Genomic DNA, 22,030 nt, shown 5'->3' with positions numbered 1-22,030 from the left:
CTGCAGTCAGGAATTCAACCCCTGAGCCATATAGTAAACTATATTTGTAGCAGAGGTACTGTACTCCTCAACACTGAAACAAGGGCATGATCACCATTGACGAAGCTCTTACTACCAGTATTTGTGAACCTTTGTCTGCATCTACAAGGAGGAGGGACAGGGACTGACTGCTTAGACAGATACTCATGCATGATAACAGAAAGATATTCATAGAAAAACAAACCTTGATTACTCTAACTCCTGCAAGCACACCTATTTGTCTGGAGTAGGAATTGCAAGTGTTGTGTAGTTTACACAACCCACTGTAAATGATGAAAACTTAAACTGTTCTTTTTTATTTTTTAGTTAAATAGTTTTTCATTTGAGATAAAAGTAGGGAACAATGCAAATGTCAAACAAGATATAGTAATGAGATAAATAACAAAACTGACAAACTTACTTAGTGAAGAATTCCCATTAAACATCAGGGAGTTATAAAATACATATCAAATAATGGGTAATAACAAAGTGAACCAATAATATCTAACTATAATATACATTTATTAGAAAAAAGAAAGAGAGAATGAAAGGAAGAATAGATAGAGAAGAGAAAAGAAAGTCAAGAGATAGAGAAGTATCTATAAAGTTTTAAGAAGAGGAAGAGTGAAAACTAAAAAGTAGTGAAAGGTAGCCAGTATGAACCAGATTGAATTGTTTGCAATATCGAAGAAGATTATACAGTAGATAGTCTATGTTCCTCACAAATAAGATTCCATCAAGCTAGCGTAAATATTTTAAAATTATCTTTACAACAAGTTAGTATAACTGTAAAAGCAAGTGCAATACACAGATCAAATAGTTTAGGTTTTCAAGGAAGAATATTAAAATCAGCAGATAGAGTCCCAAAAAAAAGATTTTGAATAGATAATGGAACATTACATGAAAATATCAGCGAAAAATAATGGACAATAATGTTAAACTTATTTTTTACGCCATTTTGTTAGCCCGCAGAGAGTTGTGCAAATTGTGTTTCGTCGCTCTCTCCCAAAGTAATTGACTGGATAATGGCTATGAGATACACAGCTAAGTTGGACATTTCAGATCACACAAGGAAAGGACGAGGTTTTTGGGTACCATTTCTTACACGCTTTGGGTGTAGGGGAAGGTGGGAAATAATGTAAATAACAAAAAGTCCAATGATTAAGCCTGCGCCTATCTTGCTGGTAGCTATTCCTTTTCAATCTAGGTTGCTATTAGAGGATGAGGTGGCGGCACTTGTTGAGACAGACGGTTTGGATTGGTGGATATTCTCAGATTGGAAGTCTGACTTAATAACTAGTGCGGCTCATGCTTCTTTCCTCCTACTGGCATATGATATAAAAAGCCCAGTGGCGGTTTCGTTGGTAGAAATGGGTGGCGAGAAGGCGAATGAGGATAAAAAAAAAAGAAAATATCATTAAATATTTTGACCAAATAGATTTCCAAAATTCAGTCACTTTAGGACAATAGTGTAATAGATTGGTCAGAGTACCTACAGAGTAAAGACATGACCAACATAAGGAAGAGGTAGAGGGTTCAAATTTATGAAGGAGGAGAGGAGTAATCACAGCTCTGTTATATACAAAGAATAGAGACTGAGTGATATTGGCAGATTTAGCAGTACTAAAGATTGGGCACCATATTTCATCCCATTGATTGGTTGATAGTGAAAGAGAAAGGTCTGTTTCCCGTAGTAATTCAATAGAGGATTTAGGTCTCATCGGTATAGGAGAAGAAATGCATTTGTATATAAGTGATGCTTTAAGGATGTAATCATAAGTGAGATGGTATAGTGGTGTCAATTGTGCAAGTATTGTAGAGTCAGGGGAAACATTATTGGTTGATAGAAAAGGTTGGAGCACTGGTAGCAATTGATTGAATTGTTGTAAGCAGAAATCAGTTAGGGTATCTTGTTCGTGCAATTGAGCCAAAGACAAAATAGAGTTATGACAATCCAGATGATGAACATAAAAGAAACCCTTTCCCTTCCAATATTTAAAACACAATGATGTATGGCAACATTTTATAAATGTATTGTACCAAATGGAGGGAACAAGAAAGGATTTAAAGAAGTCAAAGCCCTGGGTAAATAGTTTATGCAACAGGTATTGAGAGTATTTTAAAATTGGATTTTTACATATGAATGTAGAATTGGACATGAAAACAACTTCATAAAATAAAAGATCATGTACTAAAAAGTGTTCGAAATAAATCCATTTTGTGGTATGGGAGAGATATAATATTTATTGGTCAAAGCAAAAAATTGACACAATAAAAATGCAGTACGATATAACTTGAAATTAGGAAAACGTATACCATCTTCGGTCTTTGGTCGAGTTAGATTTGATAAAGCTATACGGGCATCTTTGTTATTCCAAAACAATTTAATACAAATGGATGTGATCTGGGAGAAATACTAATTAGGATTTTTTAAAGCATAACATAGATAGCATAAACAAAACATGAGGGGCAATCATCATTTTAATGGTATTTAACCTACCCCACCAGGAAAAATAAAGTGGGGACCAGGTAGAAAATCCATTCTGAAGTTTAAGTATGAGAGCATTAAAATTATGAGCGAGCATATTAGGAGTATTAGGAGAAAACCAGACACCCAAGTACTTAATTTTAGAATTACAACATGCAAAATTAATATTGTCGTACATATAATAATAGCAGGAGAAGTTTAATGGTAAAATATCAGTTTTAGAGAAGTTGAATTTGTAACCAGAAATACTATAGTGTAAATAAATGTATTGCAAAAAAGGTCCCAGAGAAGTGGGGAGACTAGACATATAACCCAGATTATCATCTGCATAAACAAATGTCAAATGTCAAATGCTTTTATATAGAGCAGCTTATCACCAAAAGAGGTCCCAAGGCACTTTGCAGAAGAAAGGCAGCATCCTTCCTGAGCGGAGAACGTCGGGGGGGGCATTATTTGGGAAAGAGCCACATTTTCAAGCTCTTACGGAACTCCAGATGATTGGACAGGGACAGGAGATGGACTGGCAACTTGTTCCGAAGTTGAGGGGCCACAAAAGAAAAGGACCGACATTCATTCCTAGATGTCCGGACCCGAGGCTGGGATAACAGGAACTTCGAACTAGAGCGAAATGCTCTGGACTGAGTATACCAGACTAGTTTTTTAGCTAAGTATGAAGGCCCAATGCAATGAAGGAGTTTATGAGTTAAACTCAGAATCTTAAATTGACATCTCTGACGCACAGGTAGCCAAAAAAATCCTAACTTTAAGACTTTCGGTATTCACTGAAGGCATTTAGGAGTCCTAAAGTTAGGACTCCTAACTTCTGTGAATACCGAAATGAGTAAATGCCTTCTGTGAATAACAAAACGAGTAAGCGCCTTCTGTGAATATCAAAATGGTAGTAAGTTTAGGATTTTGTCTTAAGTTAGTTCTGTGAATCGTGCTCATAAACTTTGGTACAAAAACAAGCCATTGGAGAGTAGTAAATATAAAGTGCTAATTTATACTATCAAAAGCTTTTTCAGCATGAAGTGAAAGGCAGCAAGAGGGAATGGGTGCCGTTTTCCAAGGGTAAGGATATTTGAAAACATTCTAGCATTATCGGAAGCAAGCCTGCCCTTATTAAAGCCAGCGTGGTCAGGTTTTACAAGAAGGGGGAAAACTTCCTCCCATTGAGATGCCTGAAGTTTAGCAAAATGTTATAATCAAAGTTAATTAATTAAATGGGGCGGTAATTTTTATAAATGGTAAGGTCTTTATCCGGTTTGGGCATAATGACACTAAGGGCATCCAAAAAGTAGTAATATCTTTTTCAAAATTTAAAAAAGTATCAGGAATGGAGGGAGGGTTGGGAATGTCATGAAAAAAGTATTAATATCGCATTCCGAAGAAGTGGTATCCTCTGTATATACTAATTATTAATTGGATTGAAACGCATTAGTAATATCAGAGTCAGATGATATAATACTGTTGTTGTGTTCATTACAAATGGAATTAATATTTTTCCTTTCAACTTTGATTTTTAAATAATTAGCCAACAGTTTACCAGCTTTATTTTGGCCTCCATGGTATTTAGAGTTAATTTTAAGTAGGACATTGCAACAGTCAACCAATAATATTTAGGACAGATTTAGCTTTAATCAGCTCTTGCAAGTTAAAGGGTGATTTAGAGGTGAAATAGGCATGTTCAAGCATCTTTTTCTTTTTAAAAGTATAGGCAATAGTAAAGGCCCTAAAGGAAGCCTTAAAAGCATCCCGATTATTGTGAACAGAAGTGTCCTCGGGTTGATTAAATCTAAAGAACTCGGCAATAAAGGAGGGTGCTTCTAAGATAAAGGTTTGGTCCGATAATAAGGAATTGTTTACAGGTATTAATAGATAAATCAAAAAAAGAAAAAACAGGTGCATGATCAATAAAAATAGAACCAATTACCCTTGTTTGTAAAGAAAGGAGTAAGGATTCATAGACTAAAATGTAATCAATTCGAGACATAGTGTGATGTACATTGGAAAAGAAATTAGATTCACATATATCCAGGCTATGCGTTTTTAATGTATCAAAGAGTGGATGAGAGGCAATTGTAGAATGAAAGGCTTTATGTTTAGATTTCCCATCAGTAAATGGGTGTAGCCAATCATTAAATTGACCAGAAATTATAAAATCTGGGTTAAAAAAAGAACATTTTAGTTTAACACTTAGCAGAAATTCAAGATCAGATTTAACAGGGGCATAACTATTAAAGAAAGTAACCTGTTTTTGAAACATAATAGCATCAAGAAAACTTATCGTCCATTCATGTCATATTCAGTAAATAACATCAGAATATGCAATGATTTGTGGCATAGAATGGCAACGCCACCTTTGCGATTAACAGCAGGAGAACAAATAACCTAAACCACCCATTGGCGTTTAAGTTTGAGCGATTCAATATCATTACAATGTGTTTCCTGTCAAAAAGCAACATGTGCATTACATTTAGATAAATAAGAAAGTACCTTTTGACGTTTGACAGAGTGACTCAAACCACAAATATTCCACAAGACACCATTAAACAAGTTGTGTGGTGAGGGTACTTGTGTACAGATACAACAGGCTGTAAAACCAATAGGAAAAACAAAGAGGCACCATTTATCAACATTTTAGAAGCAAAAGGAAGCAATCATTGGCGACAAAAGAAAGAATAGGTAAGGTAAGGTAAGGTAATATTTTATTGTGTGGTTAATTAAAACCTTTACAATTCCCATGTAAAAAATGTAAAAGCAGCAAAATTCATGTTCTAAAATCATTTAAATTAAACATATAAAACTGTAATGAATTATAACGATAAACACAGAGCAGCAGCAGCACAATTCATATTCTAAAACCTTTTAGATAAAACATGTAACTTTCTTGAATTGTTTAACAGGCACCGAGCATTTGTCAGTAAATGTTTACACAGTACGTAAGGTAAGAATGCAATGTTCTATTTTCAAAGAGAAGCGAGTGACTGCTCCATCAACAGTTAGTTGTTATCAGCAGTATAAGAAGATTTGCTGTTAGCTTTAAGGAGCTTTAAGGGGCTGTGTGATTAGGCAGTCTGGTTTCTTGGCACATGAGCTATTGCCCCAGCCGCCGCTTCCATGAATTGAACAACAAAACATGCTAGTTGTACTCCTCCACCTCCAAAACATGCCTTCACAGCTTGTCTGCAGGATCATATACGCTTGCTTACAAAGAGCAGCTTTAGTAACTATTGCCCTTCAGCCTGTAGATTTCTGCATATATATAGCAGATGTAAAACACTTTCGTTGGCGTTCTCGCATAAGCGGCATATTGACTGACCATGAAGAATAGAGTAAACACTCATACGAATACAAGAAGAATAAGAAGAAAGAGTAAGAAGAAAGAAAAGAAAGGATAAATAAAAAGGAGAAAGTAAAGAAGAAGAGAAAATACTAGGAAGTAACATACAAGACAGATCAAGGATAGTGGAGAAGTGTGGCTCAATGATTAGAGCGCAGACCCTGATGCAGAGGTCTAGCCCGGGACCAGGGTTCAATCTCCGCCTCGGCGGGTCTTGGGCTCAAAATTCCACGGACCTGATAATTCTCTCCTCGGTGCCATGTTCCAATCATGGAGTCCCACTCTGCAACTCTGGGCAATAGCTTGCTTAATCTCCACAACGGCCCCCACAATGCTAAGGATGCCTGGTCTCCACCTTGTGGGTGCCCAGCAGTGGACGCCTCACAGGGAAAGTCAGGATGGGTTCCACAGCGCTATTCGTACAAGCGCCTTGAGACCCTTGCGGGTGAGTAGTGCGCTATACAAGTATCAATTTACAATTTACAAGGATGAGCATCTAGATCTGAAGCCAAGAGACTGAAAAATAAATGGAGAGCACACTAGCACCAAAAGCAAGAATGACAGCAGAGAAGGAGAACCGGATATTTTAAAGGAAAAACACAAAGTCATATATTTAAAAAAGAGAAAGACTTAAAAAGTAAGTTAAGAAAAACCATGCTTAGAGTTAAGAATATTTAGAGGTAATTTCCATAGTCTGACTTGTAAATTTAAGCAGAAAAGATTTTAGTTTACCCGTATCATCAAAAGAACGTGATACACCTTTGTGGGTAATTTCATACAGGCAGGGATGTAAAATGCGATAACAAATGTTCAACTGTCTCATCCAAAGTCAAAGGGCTAGGAATTATTTTTGCTGAGCATTGATTGCATCCGAAATATCTACAAATATGAATATGTTGTTGCCAGATCAAGCAATGTGACGTTTTACCTTAGCAACCTTCAAGACATGCAACAAGTCAGTAAATTTCACAAAGAACATTAAAAGAACTCATAGTTGAGTGGAGTGAGTTTGAAGACTGCCCAAGCAATGAGCATGTTGAATATTGAAAGGAGGTGCAGATTGAAAGTCAAGATGATCAGTTAAAAACCACTTTCGGAAAATCAAAGGGTCAAGATTCTCAGGGAGACCATAAAGACGGAGATTATTCCTTCTTTTTCAATGTTGGTGTGTAATTAAAAATTTTGAATTATGTGTTCTAACAATGGTATTTTGGAAGAAATGTCTTGAAGGTCACCAACACGCTGTTCCAGTTTAGTCATCTTACCCTTCAGAATGATCCAACGATCTTCTAATTCTTGCATTTTCTCATTAGTTGCACACATACAAGGTTTAAGGCCTCGCACCTCCTCCAGAACAGTGTCTAAAACTGGATTTAGAGTGACAAAACTGGAGAGGGAGGGTCCTTTTTTGCTTTCTTTGGTTTGGTTCATGCAGAAGTCGGCTTGGACGCTGAGTATAAGTCATTGGCCATCCTGATACATTGAACTGAATGCTGCACAAGTTTTGGAGAAGACCAAATCCTACCATCCACTGGGAAAAGAATATGGTTTAAGTATGTGTGGAGGCACAAATAAATCTTTGAGTATATAACTATCTATGATGATTTCTCTAGGAAAAATCATGATTGTATCATAATTACATTGTTGCTTGCACATGAGGCTAGCAAGCAGCATTCACCAAAAAACCACACCATCGAGCCATTCTGAAGAAAGAACACTATTAAGGCTAAACCAGAACAAAAAAAAACCAAGTCCTTTCCTGAAGATGAAAGCAAGCTGACAAACAGACCCAATGATGCTGGAAAACAGCTGCACAAACAATGTGCAAGTAAAAGACAAACCCTCACTGAAGGGTATAATCACTGCTGCAGCACCAAGAGTTCAACAGACAACACTATTCTCCTCTCTGCTTAGTGGGGAGTGGTATGAGGGAATAAACCCCAGAGAAGCTGGTGATGATGAAGTTTGAGTGAGCAACATGCATTACAGTGGTGGCCGCTCGCATGAGGATCACCGCTGCGACACCAGGAGCCTGTAAAACGTACCTTAAACCATTTACTCGGTTTGCAATGCTGCCGCTACTGCAAGGATACCAATGCTCTAGGGGATATAGTAAGGCATGATGGAAAAGGGCTGAAAAAAGCAAATAAGCTCCACAGTCTCAACTGAGTTTAGAAGTAAGCCACCATCTTGTTTCAGCGCGGAAGCCACGCCCCATCTTGAGCAGTTCTAACATTGGCAAATGGCATGGTGTTTATAGCACACAACAAACTCCAACACCTATGAACCCGGTTTTTATTGGGTGTCATAATGTACACCTCTTCTCCTGGCGCTTGAAATCTGCACGGCATTGATCATTGTTAGATTTTTTTAAAACATAAGCATATCAGTTTTTGAGACTAAATGAGAGACCGAGAAATGGTATTCATTTTAAAATCACTGGTAGCAATATTAACTGTAGAGACTGATGCAATGTGCACAGAGCCCTCCTGTGGCAACTTTACCATCCTCTGAATGATGCCTTGTAACAAGGCATTGTTCAAACAGCTATGTGTATATTCACTGTTTTCACTAATTTTGAAGTGCCTGGAAAATCTGAGGCATCCGCTAGATCTCCATGCATTGATAAAAGGATTTTTCCAGATTTTACTAAGCGAACAAACCTATGACATATTGATTTAATTTGTAACAAATACATTGTTTTTGTTCCAATGTAAGAATCATAGTGTCAACCACTTGGAATGCTTTGCAATGTAATGCAAGAAAATTGAGGGTAGAATTATGCTATGGTGCTAGTCCATCGTAAACTCTATTTTGGGTGTACGCAGATACCCTATGAGAGTAGTATATGTAAGAGGCTGATGACACGCTTATCTTTGTCACTGTTTGCAGCCTTAGAATTTACTTTTATCTGCCTTCTATTTGGTCAATGTGATATATTGACTCGTCTTTCCTGCACTTTTTACAGCACCTTTTCAGTCCGATTTGTAAGAGCTATATAAGCATTTGCGTTGTGGGGAGGTACCATGAGAGTAGTACATGTAGGAAGCTGATCACTTACCTCAACACTGTTTGTAGCATTAGAATTGACTTTTATGGGATTTATTTTTTGGTCAATGGGTTATATTGACAATTTTTACTGAAGTTTGCTTTTGTTTTTAAGTACGATTTTGAGAAGCAGTGGTGGATTTTAAGTAGTCCCTAGTAGTGGGGAAACAAGACATGGAGTAACATTTTGTAGTAGTTAGTGCTATAGATATCCCAGGGAGGGTACATATTGAAGTCTACAAAAATGATGGATGGACTTATTGAATTAATCTCAACCACTGTTAATTAGTCTGGAGTGCATCCCGGTCCTTCATTATTTTGCATACCATTTCACCTCAGTTTAGTCCCTGCCATATGCACATCATTATTGGCCCCCCAACAATGGGAACAGCCAGCCCAAACAGCTATCTCATCATTCTTGAACCAGAACGCAATTCTCCTAAGACCTGTTTTGCCCTACTTATGGCTTTTCAGTCAGGCGTATCTTAGTTCAAGTAACACAGTTTGCACAGAACCACACCTGGCCACAAACTGTTGCCTAGCACCAATGCAGACACCTTTGCACCATGTGCAAGGGTACCTATGTTACAAGCAGGATTGTTTCAGTGCAAGAAGAGACAACTTCCTGCACCAAAAGAATGCTCTATGGCGTTTTTCTCTTTCTAGGTGTGCTGCAGTATGCTGTTAAAAGAGGCTCTCCCTCTACCTAAGAAATCACCCAGCCTTATCCTGAGGAGAGCCTATAATGATTATGGTTCGAAATTCGTAGACTAATATTTTGGGGTCTCCATGTCCAACCAACACTAATATGGAGGATGACTAAAGACTTCCTATGAAAAGCAATGTTTTCTTTCACTTTTCATATTTGATGTCTTTAGAACCCATTACTGACACAAAGGGGCACATGCATCAACCTATTTAGGAAGTGCAAACGGTGCGAATCGGTAAATTTGGCCGTTTGCGCTTCCTAAATTCGTTTTTGGGATGCATGAAACATTTTTTCAAAAATCGTTTTTTTTGCATTTCCTAAAAATGAGAATGCATTTATGGAATCGCATTTGTGCGATTCCTTAAATGCAATGCATCATTTTTTTTAAAAATGCGAATTTTGAAATAGGAAGTGCAAATTAACACGAGGTTTAATTTACGAAATTGTTTCAAAAAGCACAAAAATGCATTTTGAAAAGTGTCATGTTACAGACACACATGTCCTTAGGACATGTGTGTGTGAAACATGCACTTTAAAATACATTTCAGGGGTGCAGGGGGGGTCCTTTGGACCCCCCTCTGCACCCTTGCAATGCATCAACAAATTGCGATTTCCTAAAAAAAGAAATGCAAAACGGCATTGATTCCTATGGGCCTCTAGGCTCATAGGAATCAATGTAATGCCATTCCTTAATTGCGAATCGCAATTAAGGAATCGCAAATTCTGAAATGTAAGAAATCCTAAAAAAATTTAGGATTTCTTGATGCATAGGATTTTGCAATTCCTAAATAGCGATTCCTTAATTTTCGCTATTTAGGAAATGCAAAATCCTAGATTGATGCATGTGGCCCAAAGAGCTTTAAGAGAAGTCGCTCTGGCTTACAACTTTGGACTAGTTAAACACTGATTGATTCTACTTGATTTGTATCACCTTGTTTACTGATGTGATTTAACTTGTGATGAGAAAATAGTTTGTATAGTTTTTCAATTCCTTTGGTATCACTCTCTGTGAAAAAATACTGAGTAATGTGTGCCAATATGTTAATATGCCTTAATTGATTTACAGCTCATATTTATTAAGTATAATGATCTTGTGAAAAAAAAGTTAATAACAAAAAGAATCACAACCACCATCTGCTTTGGTTTTTGATTGTTGAAAGAGGTCTTTGATGGTTGTAGGTAAGGGCCCAACCCCCGGCTGTTGTTCATAAACTTTTAGAAATTAGGCATTTTCTTGTTTAACCATTCTGTGTGCCTTTGCCTTTTTGTAGATTTACTATCCGGTTCTGGAGTCACAGGGACAAGGGCTGTGCATTCACTCTAGACAGCCACTCGTGGGGTTGAGGTTTGCTCGGCCCTTCCTGGGTGACTCAGAGCTGAACTGAATAGGGCTCGGCTGCATTTAGAGTAGTGGGAGGAGATGTCCTTGCACCTAAATAGGGACGGTCTCCCTTGCACGATGCTGTCTCAACCCCCTGTGGTCATACTGCACGATTGAGGATAGAACTGGTTTGAATTTTGACTCAGAGGCCCTTGCACAAAAAGAACAAACACAAAATGGGGTCAAAGTAGTAGATGTTAAACCCAGAACATTATATCACTTCTGGACTCAAGAGGAACCTTTGCTAAGGAGAAGAGCTAAAGAGCTGTGAGGAGGACTACGTCCCCTTTACTGTGTGGGGTTGGCCTGCAGTTGCTTTTTCAGCTAAGGAAAGGACAAAGACTGGAACTTTGCTGTGAACCTGCTTGAAGAAGACTCTCCAAGGACCTCTGTGTTCTGGCCTCCTGTTATGAAGTTTCAGGGACACAAATACTTCGGCCCCAGCTCCCCTGAACTCTGCTGCTGAGAGATCTGATCTGCCAGGAGGTGCCTGTTCCAGTTTGGGGTCTCTGGAGGTTGTTCCTGCTGTTGGGAGCTGGACGAAAACCTGAAGAGCTGAGAAAATTGATGCACCTCCCTTCCTGCAGATGTTTATCCCTGATGCTGCACAACCGTGTGAAAAGAATCTGTGCGCACTGCCATGCCACTACAGAAGCGACGTGAGGCCTGTCGTAGCTGCAAGAACCGATGCATCGTGGGATCAAGGCTGAAGAATCTGATGCAGAGCTGCTTGCCGACGCCATATCGATGTGAATTTTGACACTTCTATAGGTACTTCTTGTAGAATCACGCATCTATAGTTTTCTATGGATACAGTTGCTTGAGACATTTTAAAAGTCATATTCTTATTATTCTTATATTAGATTTTTGTCGTTTTGGTCCTGTTGACTTTAGATAAAGAAACTTTAGTTTTCTAAACTGGTGTGATGTCCATTTGTGGTGGTATCAGTGTATTACTGTGTGTTTATGAGTTCAAATACTTTACACATTGCTTTTCACAAAAGCTTAATTGAAAAAGCTATATAGTGGCAGCTCGGTAAACTCAGTCACTGCACCACCCAATGTAGTCACAACTCTGTGCCCTCAAATAGTGCTTGTGTTCTGGGTGATCCCGCTTCACACTGACGCTGCTCGCAGTTTTCGGCTGACGGCTGGACAGGAAGGCTTCCTCTGCAGCCTGTGGTGGCCTCCGTTTCAATCCATCTTCAGAGGAGTAGCGGAGAAGCGGAGTGACTACGCGGCGGCGGCGGTGAAGCTTGGCACAGTGAAGCTTGCTGCGGGTACCATGAGCGCCGTGCACTGCTGGTGTCGAGCCCTGAGACCGCTATGGGCGCTGCGGCTTCGGTCGGCTTGCGGCATCTCCGCCCCAACTCAGAGATGAGATTCAGTGACCCGCGGGTGGTGACCTCTTAATACAATCAGCCTGCCTGCATCCCCCCGCTTGGCCCCCGCCTGCCTCTTTTGAGTTTGTTAGTCCCCCCGGGTGGTAGAGTGGCCTGTAGTGTGACACTCAGGGGATCAGGCGTACAGGCCCTTTCTCATTACCAGACCCCTTGATGTGTCCTCCAGGCTGCACAGGACAAGTCAGCCATCCTGTGGGAGGAGTAGGAGCAGGAGCAAGTGAGAAGTGAGAAGCAGAAGCTGACAGCTAGGAGTGGTGGGCGATGGTGGGCCATGGTGAGCCATGGTTGTGCCGCGGCAGGAAAAGTGCAGGGGAGCTGGGAGTGGGCTTCTGTGGGGCCGTGATCAGCAGGCGGTCAAACATGTACCTTTTTCTCACCTTGGTGCACGGCTGGGAGAGAGCGGGGGAGCGGGTGCCGCGAATGAGAGCGGTCCCGTAGACATCTTCTCCCCTACGTGCCACAGCAGGAGCCATGAGGAACCATGAGGAGTACTCCACCCTCGCACTTGCTCCCTATGGTGCGTGGTGTGAGTTGCCACAGTTACAAGCCACTGTCCCCACCGTTCCACTGTCCCCGCCAGCTCTGCCAGTCCTCCCACTGTGGCCAACGAGCTGCGGAGGAGACAGAGGAAACAGAGTGTAGAGGAGTGGTGGGGAGTGCCATGGCCTGGAGAGGAGGAGAAGAGAAGTAGGAGAGGAGGAGAGGTGAGGTGAGCAGCTCTTCTTAGACAAGAGTACTAAGAAACAGGAACCAGTAACAGGACTCTCTCGGGGTTCAGAGATAGAGCTGGCAGAAACAGGAGCAACTTTTAATGCCAAAAAAAGGCGAACTCAGAGGAGAAGGCAGGAATCAAAAAACAATCACAAAAAAGGAGGATTTTGCCCGTCTCTTCCAGCACCTACCACCTGTAAAATCTGACTTATTTAATCAAACTTCTCCAGAGGAAAAGGGTAACATACAATCGAGTATATTGTGCACTGGGCAAGGGTTGGTCTCAAATTCCAATCAAGAGCTGGCCCTTAGGGATTGCTTGCAACAAAAACTATCAGGGGAAGAAGGAGTAACCCAAACTCCTAAGGATCGCAATCTACCCAGGGTAGAAGTGGAACACCAATTACTGCCATGCAGAATGAAATCAAAAGAATCTATCACACAGAGTCATACCCTCAACCGAACATCTGCAGGAACTATGGTTAAAGACAATACATTTTCCACAATCACTATCTCTGCAATCCAGCCTGACCAGCAGATAGGAAGGGCGTTATTCTATCCGCCCATCCATGCACCCAAAACTGGAGGAGATGAAAATATAGAACCTAAACATGGAATCTTAAGAACCAAGCCCGCCTGCACGGAATCTATGGGGCAGCTCTGTGCTGGGCCAGTTACAAACTCAATTTCAGATGCCCATAGCAGGCCAGAAGTAATTACAATGTCATTTAAAGTAAGCACAAACACCCATGAGTCCACAAACAGACCACGATCAGACAATCTAGTAAAGGATCCCAATAGAAATGTGAAAACACTAGCATTTGTACCAGTATACAGATCCAGAGGGGCTCACAACATTAAAATGCGGGAATATTCTTCGCTTATTCACACATATACCCTTACTAATGGAGGTAAACTCACTGGAATTAGATTCAGTAGACTTTATCAGGCATGGAGCACTTAGGGGAGGTGAGACCACACGGACAACATGGGGGTCGGAATTCATTGCACAAAAAATATTACTGGAAACTACTATATTTGAAAATTGGGGCATTAAAATAAAACCCGTCACCTCAACTGGTTATCCAGCACCTTTATTACAGAGCCAAGGGGTTTGTCGGGTATCAGAACGGTCCAATGCACCCAAGTCGATATTGAGAGGGGCAAGAGGTCCCTCGCCGGTCGGCATGAGGCAGTCTCAGGAGAACGGAAGTTATCACCTGAATCATCTTTACCAAGGTCCCTGCTACGAAGACTCAGGATGGCCAATGAGAGTAGTTTCCAAACAAGAAATAAGCAAATGACAGAATAGCAGGTATAATCTTTCAGAAGGTTAAATAAATGTATTACGGATATGCTCCTGGAACATCAACGGGCTAAACAGCAAGTTGTCGTACCGCACCATCATGAATTATCTAATGTCATTCCACATCATTGCTTTCCAGGAGACATGGATGACGGATCCGCCACATCTTCAAGGATATTTACGATTCTATGCCCCATCTCTTAAAAGAGCAAGATTTGGACATCTGTAGGGAGGTCTGTTGACCTATGTAAGCAACATCTGCACAAATTCAGTCCATCAAGTGGCCTTAACAACACCGCAGTCTATCGCTATTAAAATCTCATCCATAAATAGGACATCAGAGAACAGGCACAAGGAGATAGTAATAATAAACACATACATACATTCTAACAGGAAATCTAATGACGCAAAGCAATTGGTTAACTTCGTAGAGTCTTGCATGAGCGAAGTCATTATCGGACATGATTCTGACAGGAGACTTTAATTGACAATTACTTGGTCCATCAAAAGCGGAGGAAGTCTCTTTACTTAACCAGTTATGGAACATCCCGCCACAGGGAACCAATTCAACAGCAGCTCCAACAAAAATTGGTCAGCTTCTTATAGAAAAGTGGAGAAGTGTGGCTCAATGATCAGAGCGGCAGACCCTGATGCAGAGGTCCGGCCCGGGGCCAGGGTTCAATACCCGCCTCGGGCTCAATTTCCTCGGACTGATAATTCTCGCCTCGGTGCCTATTCTAATCATGGGTCCCACTCTGCAACTCTGGGCAATAGCTTGCTTAATCTCCACAACGGCCCCAACAGCGCTGGGATGCCTGGCTTTACCTTGAGGGAGCCCAGGAGTGGACATTTCACAGGGGAAAAGCCAGGAAGGGTTCCTAAGCGGTATACAGCACCGGGACACTTCTGTTGGAGGTAGCTGTGCGCTTTACAAATGCTGCCATTTACATTTTTATTTTGCATTTATATTTATAGAGGATCTTGAACATCTCATGCTGCAAGCAGCAAATGGCAGAACCACTGGCAATACACCCCCTGCATTCACTTATCAATCTTTAACAAAAAATTCAATGCTGAACTATATCTTAATGTCCCTAACTTTTTTAAAGAAATGTTCTCATTTAGTATGGGGACAAAGCTGATAGCGATCACCGGCCCCAAGAACTTATATTGCACACAAATATTCGTAGATTAACGAAATGGAAGTGCTCACCAGGCACAACTGCTACCATTGACTTTAGGAAAATAAAATTCATGTAAGCAACGCAAGATAACTCCCAGGAAACTGCTAAATTTCTATTTGAATCACGGGAAGGGGGCAATGAAACAGAGAAATGGATAAACTATACTCATGCCTTGGCAACAATTTACTCCGCCCCAATGAAATCTAAACCAAAGCAGGGTCACACTAACTTCACCATGCCACAAAAGAGTAAGATAAAATCCATTAAAAAAAACATCAACAACTCTTTGCGGCAGGTGTGCCAGTAACCAACTGACATCACAAAACTAGCTGAATTGCGACAGCAGAAAGCATGTCTAAAGCGAGCAATTTGGGAAGCCAGGCATGACAATGAGTATACCCTATGGGCGAAACTGCATGTAGACTCTAAGTTAAAAAACAGTGCGAGATTTTGGGAAACAATAAAAATGTACCCATCCGATGCACGAGGGCCTGTCTTCAAACATATATGAGGAAGACTGGGCCACTTTTCTTGGAAATCACTTTCATCAAGGAAGGACCGTATCGCAAGTCGAAATTAGCATGGACTCTACACAGCAGCCTATGGTTTTGAAGTGTCAATCCAATGAGGGAAATGTAACTCCAGAGGAGCAGCATGAAGGAGAGCCACCAAGATTTACTCCTTTAGATGATCACATAAAATGTGCTGAGGTCACAAGAACGCCATTACATTTGTGCTTCATCGATTACCGGGCAGCCTTTGATCAGGTAAACGGACAGAAACTTTGGTTGAAACTGGCAGGCTGGGGTATCCCCAGGTTTTACTGAACCTGTTAATCAATTTGCACACTAAAACCTGGGTGCAAGTAAAGCTCGGTGACCTGTCAACTCTATCAAGGAAAATTCCAACAACAAAAGGCCTCAAGCAAGGCTGTGTGCTGGCCCCAACGTTATTCAATCTGTTTCTTGCAGACCTGATTCAGTTATTAAATGCTTGCAACTCGCATTCTACAAAGATTGGGACCTAGTACTATTTGCCTGCTCTACGCTGATGACCTAGTATTGATTAGCCAAACGAAGGTGGGTCTACAGCGTCTTCTTGATATCACATTTCAATACTCGGAGGCTAATGATTTAAACATCAACCTGGAAAAAACCAAAACCATGACAATTAAAAAGAACCTTAAGAAAATACCTGTCTGGATTTGGGATAAAATTCAAATAGATTCAGTTACAGAGTACAAATACTTGGGGGTGATCATTGATAAAGGCGGGCACTTTGTAACCCAAAGAGATGCAATTAAAAGGAAAGGCATAGCCTTAGCCGCATCAATGAGAAACCTCAATTCCAGATTTACGGGCCCCTCACTCACCCTCTGGTTGAAGTTATACGAGCACAACTTCTACCCACAATAAGCTATGGGAGCGAGGTTCAGAGGGGAAGGGATTCAAAGCTCTTGGATGCTGTGGTCGCAAAAGTGTACAGAATAGTCTTTAGTCTACCAAAACGAGTCTCTCCAGCACACATTAGGCTCGAGTTTGGTGTGCAAAAACAGACCATTGCAAGGAAAGGTACAATAGTCATTTTTTGGGATAGAGTAAGGAAATCCAAACCAGGTACCCTAAACTGGCACTTGTAGACTGAGCTACACCAAAAACAGTGATCTCCAGCAGCAAAATATTTAGCAACTAGTGTGTCAATTTTGGGTCTTACTCCTACAAGTCACTGCCTCCTTAAAAAATTAACAAAGAAAATAGTAAAAAACGCATCTTCGATCAAAGTTAAAGCAGCCCTATCAAGGAGGTCGCACGGCTGGATGATCTTGTATCCTATCCCTGTCTGGCTGCACAAAAGTATCTAGCTTTTGGCTTTACCAAACATATAAAAACAAACATTTTAAAATACAGACTAGGCTTGTTGCAATGCACAAAGCACTTTTCACACTGGCTGAAAAACCAACCTGATTCTAATTGCTGTTTATGTGGGACATCAATGCTGCATCTCCTCTGTATGTGTAAAGATCTAACAGAGGAAAGGAGACAGCTTCTAAAACTGCTTCTCAACCATATAGACATTCGCACACGGAGACAGGCTGTGCTGGCATGTTTTGCACCTGAGGACACGCAGCTTAATTGCCGGTTTGTAAATTTTTTAGGACAAGTGGAGAAGAAAATGTTAAGTCAGAATAGCACAACAGCTGACAAGGAAAACGACTGATGCTGTCACACCATGGAGAAGCCCTTGTCTGGGGTAAAACAACATGGCTGTATCTGCTTATAGCACTGTCCAGATGGAGAGAAATAAAGTAGAAATTAAAAATAATATTCAAACAATATTGAACTTCCTAAAAAATTTGGAAGGGACCGTCGTCATTGACCTGATGTCTAATTATTGCTTTGGGATAAGCCTGTCTGCTAGCGCCAAGCTACCCAGGGGGTGAGCAGGGGTTAGCTAGAGTGTGTATGTCCCTTATTCTAACTAGAAGCATTGGTGCCTATTTGGACAAAGGTACCTAACTCTGCTAACTAGAGACCCCAAATTCTAACAACCACTGAAACGGTTATGGCTTGATATCACAACACTCAGTATAGTTCCCACAAGATAAGTACTCACTCCCAGAGCCAACCATCCAGAATGCCCCAATAATGACAAATATCATAAAAATGAGGAAGTAGTAGTTTTATAATAGTGTGTGACTGGGGAGTCTAAGGAAAACCAAGAATAAAGCATGATGTCTGATGTTACAGAAAGAGTTCAAAACCAGAGTAACATAGAGTAACTATCAATCAGTAGAGATATAGTATGTTTCGTCCCGAAACATTTGGACATCTTCAGGGCTATTAAAAAACAAATAAGACAAAACTTAAGCCAAACAAAAATACATAAACTTGCTGCAAATTATAAACATTATGCACACAATAAAGAAACAAAAGACAATGAGATAAAAACAACATAGAATAGACATTGCCGAAAAATAACCAATGCTAAATCTAGCGCAAATTAGAGAACACCTCAAACAGACACACTGTGGTGCATACAAATATATTCAATATTGTAACACATGTTACCCTGAATACAACCTTTAGAGAACAAATGCACATCAAATTCAACATATGTATTCATATAAAAAGAATATTTGAAGAAGACAGATGTTAATAGTTTTATAATCCAGTAGCTATACACACCAACTATCTTGGTGTACTCAAGTAACTTTGAAAAATCATTGAATTACTAAAAGTTATTTTTCTTAAAGAGAGAGTAAAACATATTATGAAATCGAATTTTTTGTTTCCAATTCATCCATGCCTGACAAAGGAATACCTCCCATAGGTAAATATACTTGTATAAGTAGTGAAGTCCCAAAACACATATTAGTTAACCCAATCGTACAAATTCTTCTTGCCACAGAAGCCAGAGGCATGTTATGAGCCAATATGATGAATTATTTTGTTAGAGGTTTATCCCCGTAATTGTTCACTGCACATTCCTTCAAAGAACAGTGGGTATACTGTATAAGTTCATATGGTCATTAATATTTCATAAAAGTCAGACGTAAGTTAAGAGTTCCAACTCTATAATTAGAACCAGGTAGTAGAAAGCAAGCGAGATAAGTAAGTCTGTAAGACAAGATTAAAGTCACTGAGGTCAACAAAAGTAATCTAAAGATTAAAAACAATACTTAGAAAACAAAACAGCTGATTAAACCAAACATCGGCTCACCACAAAGCAGTTGATTTCCACGACACGAGTCAATTGTAATTGTCATAAACAGACATGGAGGAAATTCAGAAAGAGACCAAATACTTAAATGACCACATACATTGATGTGGCTCTAATGGGATGAATCTAGAAACCACATCAAAGGAAGACATTTTAATATTTGTCACCTCAGTGTTGTCTTAGACACCCTTAGAACTAGATCTCTCTTGTTCCTAGGAAATGAAAAAAATGGTCTGCAGATAAAAAAAAAGAGTAGTAACGAAAAAGAAAGATAAGAAAAGAAAAGTAAAGGAAAGGAAAAAAGAGAAGAAAAGAGGTTCTAACAAGAAAAAGTGTTCTTCTAGTCAAGAAACATTTACTTATACTTGGACACAATTCATATTTACAACATATATAAAACACTTTCTGGAATTTGGGTAACTAGGTAAACAATGGTACCGCTAATTAAGTGTGGACAGTGAACTCCACTCTGCTTCCCGAGTTTGCAGACTTTTCTGCACTCTGCGTTACGCAGAGCTCACAGAGTTCTGGATAAACTCTAAAGATCTGTCCACCACGAAGCAGTTGATTTCCTGACATAAGTCAGTTCAAATTGTCATAAACAGACACAGGGAAATATTCAGAAAGAGACCACATACCTAATTGGCCACATACAGCGATGTGGCTTTAATGGGGTGAATCTAGAAACCAAATCAAAGGAAGACGTATTATTTGTCAACTGAGTGTAGTCTTAGACACCCTTAGAACTTGATTTCTCTTGTTCCTAGGACATGAAACAAAATAATGGCATTTCTGGTCTACAGAAAAAAAAACAAAGAGAAGTAACGAAAAGGAAAGTGAAGAAAAACAAAAAAAAAGAGAAGAAAAGAGGTACTAAGAAGAAAAAGCGTTCTTGTTAAGAAACATTTACTTATTCTTAGACACAATGCATATTTAAAACATGTATTAAAAACCTTCTTGAATTTGGGTATCTAGGTAAACAATGGTACCACTTGGGCGGTGAACGTCGCTCCGCTCGTGGAGTTTTCAGAGTTTTCTTCACTCTGCATTACACAGAGCTCACGGAGTTCTGTAGAACTCTACAGACCTGTCCACCACAAGCAGTTGATTTCCTGACATGAGCCAGTTCAAATTGTCATAAACAGACGTGGAGGACATTTTCAGATAGAGACCTCATACTTACGTTGCCCCGGAATTTTGAGAGATTTGGAATTTTAAATGTTTAAAATGACCATGTTGTTCAAATATTAGAATAATGGTTAAAGAGATTTAGGGCAACAGGCACAAAATGAAACAAGTCTTTAGGTATGTAAAGAAAGAACTGGCTTACCGAAAGCACACATATACAGCTTGAAATGTTCAGCCTAAGAGTTGCCATAGGTAGGAGTGTGTCTCCAAGCTATGAAGTCTTGAGTCCCTGAGAAATATACAACAAAGGGAGAAATGCATTACAGGTTCCATAGACATCCCTTGTATACAGAATATCTATACAGTGTGAACTAATAGGTAAATACCATAAACTCCAATGATTTGTCACTCCAAATCAAAACTAGTTGCTAGAGCCACAATCCTCAAACTCCTGATATATATCAGAACAGGCAATAAGCCTGCATCAAAACAGGGCAGTAACAAATGCGTGCCAGAGTCAAAAAATCATTTTCAACATATTTTCCGTTGACAGTACCACATTCATCAGCAATGAATACCAGTGTATATACATCAAATAATTTTTTGCAAGCATCAATTAATCTATCATGGCCAGGTCATTTTAAACCTTTCAACATTATAGGCAGGATATCATATAACATCAGCCTCCTAGTATTGCACATATTTTACTAAGAAGGTGCATCTGCTGGACATACTATTAAATGATGCCACAATTGAGATATCGCTTGGTAAGCATTTCCCCAAACCATAACCAACAGTGTTATACAAGTTCATGGAAGCTGCCCAGGTCAGTGCATAAGGAGTAATAGCTGTGAAGAGTGGTAGAGATGGGCAGTCATGGAGGTGAAGAGTGGTGAGCACAAGAATAGTGGGGATTGAGATAGGTAGTGGTAGCAAGTGGTTGAGGTGGCAAAGTGAGGCTCAGATGGAGACTATTGGACAAGGTGAGTCAATGGGGTGGCAAGTGGTGATGCTGGCAATTGATGGACGGTGTAGCTGGCCTCAAGTAAAAGATTTGAGGTAAATATCATTTTAAAAACATTATGAGGTTCATAAATATCAGTATGCTGATAACTGAATAAATGCTACATTTAACAATTAACACTCTGTACGTGTAGTGATCTGTGGCAGAGACACGGCGAGCGGCACCCTGTCAGGACTGGACGCAAACAACGTTTCAAACCGAGTTACGACACATGTTTCCTTTTGTGGTACTGCAAACACTAAAAAAGAACAGAGAATATGATATAGAGAATACTGCCTCCTCTGATATATGAGCCTCATATGACAACTCTTTAAATCCTCCTCGGGAGCAAATAAATAAATCCTCCCTTAGTGTGAAAAGACCCCAACCATACATGGATGTGCCTTCTCAAGAACTGTAATCAACCGCCAAAATTAAGTGCCTCATTAAAGCCACAGCAGATCCATTTTACTCTACGACCTTATACACTAAGATTAACAGAACCCCACGGGTTATGACTATTTGCATATATCTGTTTAGTCCAAGCTGGCCCTGAAGAAGGTGAATCCAAATTAAATATCACCGAAA

The sequence above is a fragment of the Lissotriton vulgaris genome, chromosome 2_2 (genome assembly GCF_964263255.1).
Source record: "Lissotriton vulgaris chromosome 2_2, aLisVul1.2, whole genome shotgun sequence".
Taxonomy (NCBI): domain Eukaryota; kingdom Metazoa; phylum Chordata; class Amphibia; order Caudata; family Salamandridae; genus Lissotriton; species Lissotriton vulgaris.
This window is presented reverse-complemented; position numbering follows the sequence as displayed.